A 13,467-nucleotide genomic window follows, 5' to 3' on the forward strand; every position below is an offset into this window, starting at 1 on the left:
TAAAGACTTGCATATTGTTGTACTCTTCACCTGATCTACGGTTTTGACTTTATCACTGACATGCTTTTAAACTCCTTAGTCTTTATCATTGAGTCTTCGCTGAAATGTACTACTTAACCAAGAAACAGAGACAAGAGGTTTTAATCTGAATTCATGAGAACCATTATTATTGCACACAGACTACTCAACTCACTGTGTTCCTAATTAAGGTAATTTCATGCACCTTAATTAAGGAATGCCACAGCAAATGGTTTGAACACTTACAGTTTGCAATCATGAAATTTTACTGCTGCATGCTGACGCAACTACCCACCTGAACTACATGAAATATTACTCTGCGTGTCATAGTTTATTACGGGATAATATATTTGATATATATAATATATTTTAAATGGATACAATATGATTTTTTGAAGTGTAACCTCATCTGATGCCAGATTTTAACTGAAATTCTGTCGTTGAATTGTACAGCAGTTCTAATGTGAGGAATTAACAATGATGGATGAAATGCAAATCAGTCCTGCAAGGAGTCCTATGACAGAGTATGTGTCTCACTGGAAACTGGTAGTCCCAAGAGCACATCTGTCCTGCAGCTCCACTCCACACCCACTACTGAGTGAGTTCAAGTACCACAGCTGACGTAGCTGAGGGGATAAGCTGAGACACACTTGGGATTCCCAACCTGGTTTTGCTTCAGACAGCCTCAGTTTGGTTGTGCCAGTGGAAAAGGGATATTATTTAAACACTGTTTAGTTGACTTGAAAGTGGTCTCCAAGGTGAGGTGTCAAGTGGAGGCATAATTCTTAAATAGATCTAACTGACAATTAGGTCATTGAGAAACATAAAGCATTATGTGAACCACAGGGATAAGACCTCATTGGTTAAGAAAAAAATATCTGGAACATTATTGGTATTATATCAAAGCTGTAACGGTTATGAACTCAATGGAAAATTAAACACTTTATACATTCGGGAAGAAGGAAGATGCTGACATTTGACTGACAAACACTCAAGATTCTGAAGAGCTGAGCCAACATAACACAAATTAAAATGTGTGAAATTGGACACTACAGAGAACCTGGAACTTGGAAATCATTAATCGCAACTCTGTAACTCTGTAACTTGCAATCACTCAGATGAATCATCGCTGGGTTCAGAAATGCTCTGTGTTTTCAGTGAAAAGAAATACTTCTGAAGCAGGTCTCAACATGCAGAGACTATATCTACAAGGCAGACACTGTTCCTAGGCAGATTTAACCTGCACGTACACTAATTTTGTTTTACTTCACATTGCAAAAAGTTTCATCCATTACAATGAAACCAATTCCTATATACCAGTTTGATTTGCTTTCTTTTCTTGGTTTGATTCAAAAATGAACACTGGGGTAACTGGTTTGAAGGCGATAACTGTCAGAACTCAAATGGCCAAACAAGCTTTATGACGGATCCAACAGAAACATGGGATTCAAGAATTTGTGTCCCATTTCCCCCAAACTGCTGTAGTAAATTAGTACTTCCAAAAAGTTACCCATCTATGGGGAAATGTCTGACCTGTTCAACTTTAAGCAATCAGCTTAGCAAGACAACACAGTAACCTTCTAAAAAAATATTGAATAATGGCTTAACATCTCACCATGGCTTTTTATAACACATGCTTATGAGCAGATGACCTGAAAGACACAGGTACTAAAGGCACTTCCATTAGAAAACCAACAACACTGTTGCCAAATAGGAAAATGCCCAGTAAAAAATTAAGACCAATAATAATTTAAGTGTTCTATAATCAATTATTTGAGTAAATAACACTACTGTTTTTTATCAGCTGTATCTGTACAATAACAAATACTGACAGTCATGTCTGTAACCCAATAACAGCCTCACCAGCACATCCTTCCTGGAGGTAAAAAAAACACAGTACATCTGTTGTGATCACATGAATTCTGCTCTAGTACCTCATCTGATAGATCATGCACAGGGAAAGAGTCTGCATATTTAGAGCAAAAAGCAAATAACTATAAAAAATAAATACAGATTCACAGAGATCTTACATTTTCAAAAAGAAAAATGGTGATTCTTCCAAAGTCCATAAGTTAACTGTAAGTACTCCTTTCCAAGGGCAGAAAATGTAATTCAGGCACCATAAAGTGGACATAAAGCAGGGAAAACACTATGGTTCAATATCTTGAGAGTGAAAAGCACCAATACAGTTTTTGTGGTAAATCTTCTAAAATTATCATTCTTGGGAACTGCAGTCATGTTTCAGATGGTGACCTAATCTCTGTCTGTGTGGTAGAGTGGTGAGGACTTTGGACTCAGAATGGGAAGGCTGTGGATTCAAATCCCAGAAAGGGCACTGCAAGGTACGTCACTCAGACCAATATAAATGTACGTTGCTTCATATAAAATTGTCAGGGAAAATACAGTAATAATAATTTAATGTCATTCATTGAAATCATTGGCCAGCTCATATACAAATGCTCAATAACTAGATGATGAATGCGATGTATTACAGTATATTGTAGATATATTAGCAACTGAGAATCTAATTGAAAACTTCCTACATGATACAGAACACACTAACATATGGATGCCCAACTAATACAATATTCACGACCAGTATAATTCATATAAACAGCAGACAATAACATAAAACAGAATAGTAAACCTATTGGGAAGTAGAATGAACTTATTTAATGTAATGAGAAAATGTTAGCTGGTTCGCACCCTGAACATTTTTCTTTATAAAGATGGACTTCCGTTGACAATAACCATCTCAGAATACACCATTTCCAGCTTTAATCACTAAAAGAAAGTCTTAGCTTCGAAATTTATGTTTGCATTCATTATGCAAATTTCAGAAATATTATTCATCAGCTGTTTTTAAAAGAATCACTAGCAAAATAAAACCTCACTGGCAGAACAAACAATGGTCTCATCAACTGTAAATACATCAAATTACAGGAGCATATGTGATGAATCTAATATTTATCTGACAGACCTCGTCCTCTAAGTAATGCATTAACCATAAATGTTTATGACATAAAAGGCTGCTGTGAGGTTTAGAAAAGAAGAGATTTTCTGTTTCTCTTCAACACGCAAACTAGCAACAGTTTTGTTTCCAATCTTAAAAATCAGCTTTTTTAGGCAGATGAAGACCCTTAAAGGAAACTTTAGCTCAATCATTCCATTGTAGCTCTACTCAAACCCTATTTAAGTTTGCAGCTCCCTATGAAGAGCTGATGGAATGTTTATGCCATTTTCTGTATTCTGACCCCCATTTGACTCCCGGATGTTCTTTCATGTTGTGAAGAAACACGTCATCTAATTTAATTATGTGCAGCCTAAACTGTGCACTAAACTTTAATACCTACTTTGATTCCAACACAATTTGAAAAAGAACTTTACTCCACAACACATTTGACATATCTTGGTATATTTGATCAGGTTTTAATCCTTTGAAGACATTTTCTGAATGAATGCTAAGGGTGTGTTCTGCAGTTGCTGTATAAATAACATTAACTTCAGACCCCTGTGGGCTGGAATAGGAATCCAGCTCCTGGGTCAGTGACCTTTATTCAACCGGAAGAATGTGACTGCTCTTCTCATGAACATTCCCGCTGCTAAATACCGACACAGAACTCTCATTCAGAGGCAAAAATTAGAAAGTATTTCTTATCTGTTAAATAAGACCTCCTTCCTCAATTAATTGGCTTCGCCAAATCTGTCTTTGATTTGTCGGCTGCAGCTAAGAATAACAAATATTTTTAATAAGAAGCCATAAAAGCCGAGGGAATGGATCAGAGCTATCTCCTGTAAAACATGAAGGAACAGTTCACATCTGATTATGAATTATGATATTAAAACTGTAATAAGAAATAAAAAACAGTTGTTTCATATATTGTAGGCAGATTATACAAAGTGTCACCCAGCAATGTATCCTTTACACCCACATTTCTTTCATCAGGTCACTTGTCCCTGTTATTTTATAGCCTGAAATACTTGGTGGATGGTCATATTTGCTAGATAATTTGATACTGTACATCTCAAAATATGTTATGTTGTGGTGTTGTGCAAGTAATGTCTACCATCACAGCATCTAACCATCCATTATCAGAAAGCTAATAATTCCTGTTAAATGAAAGGATGCAAGGATGGACCACAGTTTGGATGAGACCTCAATCCTGTGCGCAGGTCATACACAAAGAGACCAGTTAGAGATGTGATTTAACTTTAGCTAGCAAGTCTGTGGAAGAAGGGAGGACACAGAAGCAGCTGGAGAACAGCCTTGCAGTTCAAGGGGAAACATACAAACTCCACGTGGAAAAAGTGTTTCAGCCACGAGGAGAAAGTAGGACCCAAGAGCTCGGAGGCAGGAGTACTGTGACCTTGCCAACACTGCAATGTTGAGGCCTTATTCATTACTGGTCTTGAGTATTTTATGAAGACACGTGATATGCTCTTTCTCTCCCCTGAAACAGCTGTAGAGCACCTAAAGGCTCTTCAGCTAATCGGATGCCCTATTCTGATCCTGTTTTCACAGTATTCACAGGTCAAGTACAAAGTCTGAAAACAAGGTCCACAATCTCATCCACACTGCGATGTACCATACTGCAGATACAAGTCAAAGCACACCAAAATACAATAAGACAATTTACACAATCAATGCTTAACTAAAACACATGGATCTCGGCCTTCTTTTACAATTCTTAGTTGCACATTTAAACAAACTAGAATGTTTACTTTTATGAAATCATAATATAGTCATACAACTGTAACTCAGACAGGTATATATATAAAATATAAAGATGACTGAATTTTTACTAGCAGCAGACATAATGGACTCCTACTACTTAAACTTAACATGCAAAGGAACAAGTAAAGGTTTATTCCATGCCGACAAGAAAAAAAAACACAATGTTTCGGCTGCGTCTCTTTTCTTTTCAGCATGGAATAAATCTTAACTTGTTCGTCTGTAGCCTACGCATGCTGACGCAGCTACAGTACCTACTTAATGTTAACAGGTACTTTACGGTCACTTAATATCACTTGGCTGAACACAAAGTATGTTTCTATTCCAATATGATTCAAAATAGGCAGGAAATTATCAACAAATAATATGTATATTATACTTATCATTCAAATTAATCTTATGATCACAGGTTGCTTGACTGTAAAGCAAAAGTAACAGTATTCACTTTGCTATCCAAATACTTTTATAGAGCACTGTAGCTTACAAATTATGCAGGAACAGGTGCTGACTCGACAAAAATAGCGCAGAGAAAATGAAAAAGTGATTTATTATGACAAGCATCTTATTCAATGACTGTTCATCAAAATGTTCTGCTTGTGCTTTCAGCTTTTGTAGCACTGGGCTCTGTCCACAGCTCAGTACAACTCAGCTCTAGGAAACACTAACTAAATACAAGAATTCAGAGAATAGTGTCAAACGTATTATTATGTTATTGCTCTTGCTGCTGTTAAATGTAGTTGTTTGACTGTTCCCAAAAGGACTCAGATGTGCTTCTGGAGAAAAAGTGTTTCTCAATCCTTGGGCCACAGCCTCTACAGGCCTTACTGTTAACCTGATGCCTTATCCAGTGGATGCCATGAAAGTGGGCAAGAATACTAAAAGTTTTAAAGATACATGGTGAGACTGGCAGCTCTGTTTGCTCCTATCTATGATGTGATTGAGAGCCAGATAATTCTACCACGGCACACCATGTTTTTCTCACAAGAACAAGGAAGAATAAAAGTAAGATTTCATCAAATGATTACTAGATCTACAGTATATGCAGGGCAAACAGATGCCTTTGGAGCTTAATCAAACATGTCACAGGATGGATCAACCCTGAAATAAATGCTGCCTTTTCTATTGTTTAGACCTGAGCACATGCCAAGAGGGAACATTGTATTTTTCCAAAACAAAATGGAATTGCAAGATAATGACACTGCTCCCAAAGTTGTAAGGCTGAAACCGTTGTAAGTGAATGTTCACTTGAATTGAAATTGCAGGAATTCATTATTTGATATTACTCCTTTCTGCACTTGTTATATTTGCTCAAGGCTCTGTTTGGTGGAATTTTAGGCTCACGACACCATGGTACACTGATTTACTGTCTGTACCAAATTAATATGGAGAAGGCTTTTTAACCTGTTCAATCTGTCCTTAATACTTAGCTGATTAATGCCTTCTGAAATAAATACAAATATAAAAAGACACATTTTATAAAAACAACAAACAAAACCACAGAATGGGGTGAGATCTTAGAATAGATCTGAAAGTTAGACCAGCATTTCAGAAGGCTGGTGAATACTGGTAGGTGGGACCTCCAAGGAAAAGCAGGTTGCTGCTGAAAATGGTATTTGGTGAAACAGGAGGTGTAACTCTTGCCTCTAGACTGGCATTTCCAAACCAATGTCCCAGTATGGTGTATGGAAACAATGTGCTGTAGGAGGTGCTGCCCTTCAGATGACAAGGCAAACCAAGGTCCTGACCACTTGGTCACTGAAGATATTTGAAAGTGAAGGGGTGTTACCCAGGTATCAAATCCACCTGGGCTTCAACAATCTGACCTCGCTAAAGTTCCCACTTAATTCAAATGGTGAAACAATTTCTCGCTTCTCAACTGATCTGCTGTATGCTGGGCTGCTGGTACATAATGACAGCCACCCAACACCCATGTGGGAACTGCATTTCACTGGCAAATGAACTCCCATCATACTTTATATACAAATCATATAAATCAGTTTGAGATCCTTTGTGTAGAAAAGCACTACATTAATACAAGGAATAATCCTGAGTAAAATACAATCTTCTGTTACTTTCCAGCAGCCATATCCCCTGCAACTCACATCTGGCACCGCACTGAAGCTAAGCAGGTGTGAGCCTGGTCAGTACCTGGATGGGAGACCTCCTGGGAAAAACTAAGGTTGCTGCTGGAAGAGTTGTTAGTGGGGCCAGCAGGGGGCGCTCACCCTGCGGTCCATGTGGGTCCTAATGCCCTAGTATAGTGACACTATACTGTAAAACAGGCGCTGTCTTTCGGATGAGACGTAAAAACCGAGGTCCCGATTCTCTGTGGTCATTAAAAATCGTAGGGCATTTCTCAAAAATAGTAGGGGTATAACCCTGGCATCCTGGCCAAAATTTCCTATTGGCCCTTACCAATCATGGCCTCCTAATAATCGGCCTAATAATTGGCTACATTACTCTGCTCTCCTCCCCCACTGATAGCTGATGTGTGGTGAGCGTTCTGGTGCACTATGGCTGCCGTCGCATCACCTGTGGATGCATCACCGGTGGATGCTGCACATTGGTGGTGGAAGGGAGTCCCCATTACCTGTAAAGCGCTTTGAGTTGAGTGTCCAGAAAAGCGCTATATAAGTTTAAGTGATTACTATTATTATTAATTATTATTATTATAAAGAACCGTTCAGACTGACATAATAATAGACATTAAGTGTTATAACGTTAAGGACAGGAACTAATGGCATGAAAAATGTGATGCAGTTGTCAAAATTGCTGGGCATTTAATTGGTAAAATGTGAATGTTAAGCGTATTGGAATATTAGTGCTGGAGATAATAAATAATGTTCCCAGGGAGTTAATACAAATCATTGATGAGATTTCCATGGTGTTAGAGCAGCACCCTTCAATAACTGTTGATTTACAGTATTGCATCAGAACAGGCGTGGACATTAATGTATGAAGCACTAACCATTGCAACTGGCCTTCACCTCATTCCCACGGCAATTGGATTATTGCTGCTAAAGACCAGCAAAGTTATAGCCTAAAACATACTATTTGTTAAGATCTGATTTATGGACCTCCAAAAAATATCAAAATGAGATCAGCAAGAATATGCAGAATCTGAATTATTTACATTTATTTTTGTTAGGTTTATCAGGGATGCCATTTATAAGGGATTACAAGATACAAGTATTTTTTCCTGTATTTTCAAAATACAATAAAACTTAATAAGTAACAAAAAACCCCTTTTAATTACAATCCAATTCTTGCAATTCACAACAATTAACAAAAAATATCAAAATAATGACAATGATTCATCAGGATGTTTCATACAGCTTTCTCTTATCGCTTCAGGAAAGTTGAAACAACAACAAATGAAACGGCGCCAAGTAGGTTCTAGAAAAGAAATTACACAGAGAAATGTTCTCAGACTAAAGCAAGACATATTATTGCAGTGTGTCAGAAAACGAACACACTAAAGCCTCTTAGATGTGATGTCTCCTGAACCTCACAGCACTTTAATTGAAACCAGATATGTGGTCTATCTTCAGGTAGAGTTGTCTCATACAGAATAAATTTTTGTCTGTATTTCAAAACTCAATCATGTAGAAAGTTGTATGTATGACAGCTGTGCAGATATACAGTACCTGCAAACACCTACTGTAACACTTTTAATAAAAGATAATATCCAACATGATACAGATTAAAGTGTAAAGAATGCTCACAGGATGCACTTTCAATACAGTAAGACCTGAAAGCCTGTAAAACTGCTACCGTACATTGAATGGACTTTGATAAATTGGGATCAGAGTGGTAGATTAAATGGTTTGAGTTCCTGTCCACTTTGTGACATACAGGTATCCTCATTGTACTATTAGACTTTTACAGCTATCTTGTCTGAGCCTGTCTCATCTTGTCCTGAACAGATACCACAGATGACTACAGTCAGTTACATTAAGTAAGCGAAAAAAGAAATTAGGCAAAGAGCTTGGAAGTGCAATAGGATGTTGCATGGGAAAGACTGGATTTGTTTGCCAGAAGAAATCAACTATTAAAACACAATTTTCAAAAGATATCAATTCCCTTGTGATCAGTGATTTGTTAAAATAACTTACAATGATTAAGGACTAAAATCAAACTAGCCTTCAGTCATCAAGTACCTGAGTTCTTTTTATTGACCAAATTACATGCAGGTCAGTTAATATCTTCTACTTTTAGCCCTTCTTTAAAAACTGGTGACCTACAAGACTAACTGGACTGAGGTTCTCCTGGACCAGGGCTGGAAGCTCAGACTGTACACTGACACCTCCCATTAGGTTTGGCAACCAAGTAAAGTAGTTTTGCAAGAGAGAATTTCTGCACAGATGAAAAAGCATTGTTAATGAAATGGTCACATCCTTCACAACCATTTCAAAATTGGGTGTTTCTCCACACCAACATTCATCCGATGACTCAGTAAATACTTAAGGGCACATTTTTTTTTTTACATTTGTCCAACAAGTGGGGATTACTTTCTTTAATAGAAACTGCAGTGAGATTTAAAAAAGTGACATACAATGCAAACAAACCCTTTTAAGGGTGTTTTATACAGTAAACCACTGTAATAAATACATTTGTACAGAGGACAGTAAACTGTTATTTATGTTGACAAAGAGTTTTAACAATGACAAGATTATGCACAACATCACAGCAGCTTCAATAACTTACCTAATAGAAACAGTTCTGAATGGGAGATATTTTCACTGTTCGATACCAGTTTTCTTAAGAGTTTTCTTAACTTGTAGCTGTGGGGAAAAAAGAAAAGCCCATAAGAAAATGCCTTAAGTCAGAAAATAAATATTCTGTACATGACTACCTCTGCAATCAGCAAAGCTCTTCTTTTGATAACATTTACAAATGCAGCACAATGCACCAAACAGTATACTGTATGGGATTAAACTGCTATATACTAATGCAGATCAAAAAATGAAATTTAGTTATGAAAATGAGGCACAGCCTGTTTTTCTTAGAAATGGATCATGTTTGATGATCACCTGATCACCAAATCAGAACATGTTGTGCAATAATTTGTATTTTAATTATGATAAATTTTAATGCTTACATTTCCAATTAATTTGTTTTGCACCAATATTCAGCTCTACTGCAGCTTAGTCATAGAGGAAACAGACCTTCTTGTATATTGCAACATGATACAAGCTACCTTTCAACATTCCTAAGAATACTCCAGTTATCTGATGTCATTTAGCATAACACAATCATACATTTTAATTGGCTAATGAAAGAAAAAAGTTTCTCCAATACACAGTTCGTACTTGGCAAATCGAATTAACCCACCAAGGACATTCTGATAATTTTTGAGTGCAGTTGTTCTATGGACCGATGTAGTCTACATATTGCACAACCTTTTGTTTACTCCAGCACATAGTACTATACATACTGACAGGAAATGATGCCACAAAGATGCCATAATTCCCTTAGGATTCATTATTAAATATCCTGAAGACAAACACTGAGAAATAGCAGAAATAGCAGAAAAAGACAGAAATGGACTGGATATTTATGTTAATTTTACAGGCAATAAATGCAAAGGAACGTGCCTTAGTTGATGTAAAAAAAAATATTTGTATATGATAAACAAACCAATTAAAAAATTTTGCTGTTCATAACTTTTTACTAGTCAGGTTTATTGGCTTTTTCAAGTTATGTCTGCGTAAGGCATATAGAGCAGACATCAACTATATTACCCTCATTAAAGAACATTTGCTAAAGTGCTATAACATTGCTCTAACATGACATTACTTTACTTTTATTGAAGAATGTCACTGCAGAGCACAAAAAAATGTTGGAGGCAGAAAAAGAGAAAAAATCCTAAATTAATCGCAAATAATATACCTATATACTTTATTGGATTTTCAATACTTCATTATACACTGAATTAAAAAAAACTTGAAACATAGACAGATGTTTTATGTTCAGAATTTCAAATTCAACAAAAGACGAAGAAAACATCCCCTCTAACATTCTATTTATAATACCTCCCTTTTCTACAAAACATGATACAAGCCAAGATGCTGAACTCCTGACCCCTAAGAAAAACCCAAGACTTTTTTGGAGAGATTGCAAACTTAACAGTTTTCAAAGCTGTTTAAAGCTGCAAATGAGGTGAAACTCCCCTTTGTCAAGCCTGGCTCACCACTGCAGCTGTTAAAAAATGTGGGGTTCACAGAAAGTACAAACGCGGATCTTCACAAGATTAAAAAGCTCCAAAAGGTACCGCTTTCTTAAAAAAATCTCCAGGATTTCAAGAAAAACCACGCTGAAAAAGCTGAATCTATGAATGCTTAAAATTTGCTAGTGCTCTTACAGCAAACAAAACCACTCATCTTTATGAGAACTTTAAATCAAGGAACAGCAGAGTTGGTCATCCATCCATCTTCCAACCATTTCTTTCAACTCACAATCGCAGGTGAGCTGGAGCCTATCCTGGCAAACAATGGATAGAAGACCGTGTACACTGTGTACAATGTGGGGTGGATACCCGGACACAGACACGCACACACTCACGCCAGGGCCAATTTTCCCAGAACCTTATTCAGTTCAGTTTATTGTCATATGCACAAGTGCAATGAAATGCTCAATACCCTGCCTGTAAGTTTTTGGAATGTGAGGAGAATCCTGAACACCCAGTGGAAGCCCACACAGAACATGGCACGTCAGGTCTGGAAATGAACCCAGGACCCCAGCAATGCTAGGCAGCAATGCGAGCCACTGTGCCACCATGCCAGAGATATTCAACCACACTGAACAGATAGAACGCTTCTCAGTCTGTAAAACAATAATATCAAATACCTTACAAAATTCCTCATTCAAAGATAGCATATAAGGTAATATAGGCCCTCGCCTCCAAAGCCTGAATATATTAATTAGCAAAACTCCAGAGAGATGCAATAAGACCTTGAATAGGATATAAAAGACTCCAAAAAAGACCCCAGAGAAAACAAAAATAATGATGTAAGAGATGGCACTTTACAGCACCTGTTAAACTGATCTGAGTCTGATTCCTCATTTTCCTTCATATTTGAACAGAATACAGCTGTGGTGTGAGGAATCTTAATTCTGGCTTACTGCTACTTAAATACGAAGCATACTTAAACAAGGTAAACAAACAGTTAATGTGCCTTTGCAAAATCCAATCTGATATTGACCATACAGTATGCACACTTTCAGGCGTCCAAACGCTCAATACAGAGCTGTTGTAAACTTCCTAGTGAGTCTGAGCCCCCACTCAGAGCTGGAGTACACGATGAGGGACTGAAGTGGTGGACATTTGTCTTCACTGCTTGCTAAGCTTCCTAACCAGCAGACCAAGTGGGCGACTCACTCTGCTAATGGATCCTGAAAGCAGTCAGCACAGAGGGAGTTTTTAAAGCCTGCCTCTTGACTCAGCTTATACGATCCCCTTCTGTTTCTCGGAGTCAGAAGTCACCTCTGCTTCTCAATACCTGCTGATATGCGGGTGAGTGACAGCTTTACTATGGGCTTGCTTCCAACAGGCTGGCGGGTGAGCAGGGCAGCTCGGCGCACAACAGGCCCCAGATGTTGAGACGCCACTCCCAGAGAATGACACACACTGCACTGTGTGCTTGGGAGGGTCGGTCTGTTTGCCTTCCTAATCAACATTCCCCTGGTGCAAGTCCTCACATTAAGGCACAAAGCTCCACTTATCCAGACTTTAACTCTGCATAAGCAACACTGAAGTCATTCGACACTACCGTCATCTAAAAGCCCAAAACTCGGGTGATCCACACAAATTTGTACTTCGCGAAAACCCAGACTCAAAAGCTAAATATTTCCGATAATATTTAGTTTTTTCGAGGAGGTTTTGATTCAGAGTATAATTGTATTTATATAAATTACCAGTATTAAACCATCATTCAACTATCCATTTTCAATAACTACTTAGAAAAAAAACTGAGTTGTGGTGAACTGGAGCCTAACCAGGCAGACGGGCATATAGCAAATTGCATCCTGGAAGGGAAGACAGTCCATTTTTTTGGATGGGCAGTACGGCCCCCTCTCATTTGTAAATGTTACTGTACGTTCGTCGCATCGAGTTACAAACACTTGGAGATGCCAATAACTAAACAGCGTGTCTGGACTGTGGGAGGAAACTGCAAAAGCCGGCAGAAACCCCAGCCATGGCGTGATATTGCAAACTCCACACAGAAGGCTCACGGAATCCAACCCAGGACACAAGAGCTATAAGGCAGAAGCAGTAGCCTTCATGTCACTGTGTCCCCCCCTATTTAACAATAGAAAACAGATCACCTGTCATTAACATTTCTTTTGTAATTCTACAACACAATAAATGAAAACTACTGATTTATAAAGGGAAAGTTTGTGTTAAGATGTATAATGCTCAAAACATTTAGAATGACTACTATGAAAGAAAACACAAAGGGCTGTCACCTCTAGCATGAATCAAATAGTCCCATAAAAGTCCGTTCCATCATAAAAATAACTATAATCTTGTCTTAAAAAACACAGCCATTTAACAATTCTAAGACTTATTACCAACTTATTCCAAACATAATATTTTATGTCCTTGCTATTTTTGGTTCACACTAAGAAATTCACCACATATTAGCTATGCTCCAGCAGCAGTGAGTAACAGTGTCTGGAATGCCACGAGAAACTCTCAGCCATGTTCATTCAGT

General features: G+C 37.7%; 1 protein-coding gene across 3 annotated transcripts in view; it reads right to left on the reverse strand.

Moving 5' to 3' along the window:
* Window positions 1–13,467, reverse strand: part of tln1 (talin 1) — a 131,433-nt gene that overhangs the window by 82,453 nt on the left and 35,513 nt on the right. For all 3 annotated transcript variants that reach the window (XM_006627040.3, XM_015337597.2, XM_069187059.1), the window contains exon 2: window positions 9,458–9,534. The gene's annotated coding sequence lies outside the window, so the exon portion shown is untranslated. The remainder of the gene's footprint in view (window positions 1–9,457; window positions 9,535–13,467) is intronic.

Source organism: Lepisosteus oculatus, chromosome 3, assembly GCF_040954835.1.
Source record: "Lepisosteus oculatus isolate fLepOcu1 chromosome 3, fLepOcu1.hap2, whole genome shotgun sequence".
NCBI classification, from domain to species: domain Eukaryota; kingdom Metazoa; phylum Chordata; class Actinopteri; order Semionotiformes; family Lepisosteidae; genus Lepisosteus; species Lepisosteus oculatus.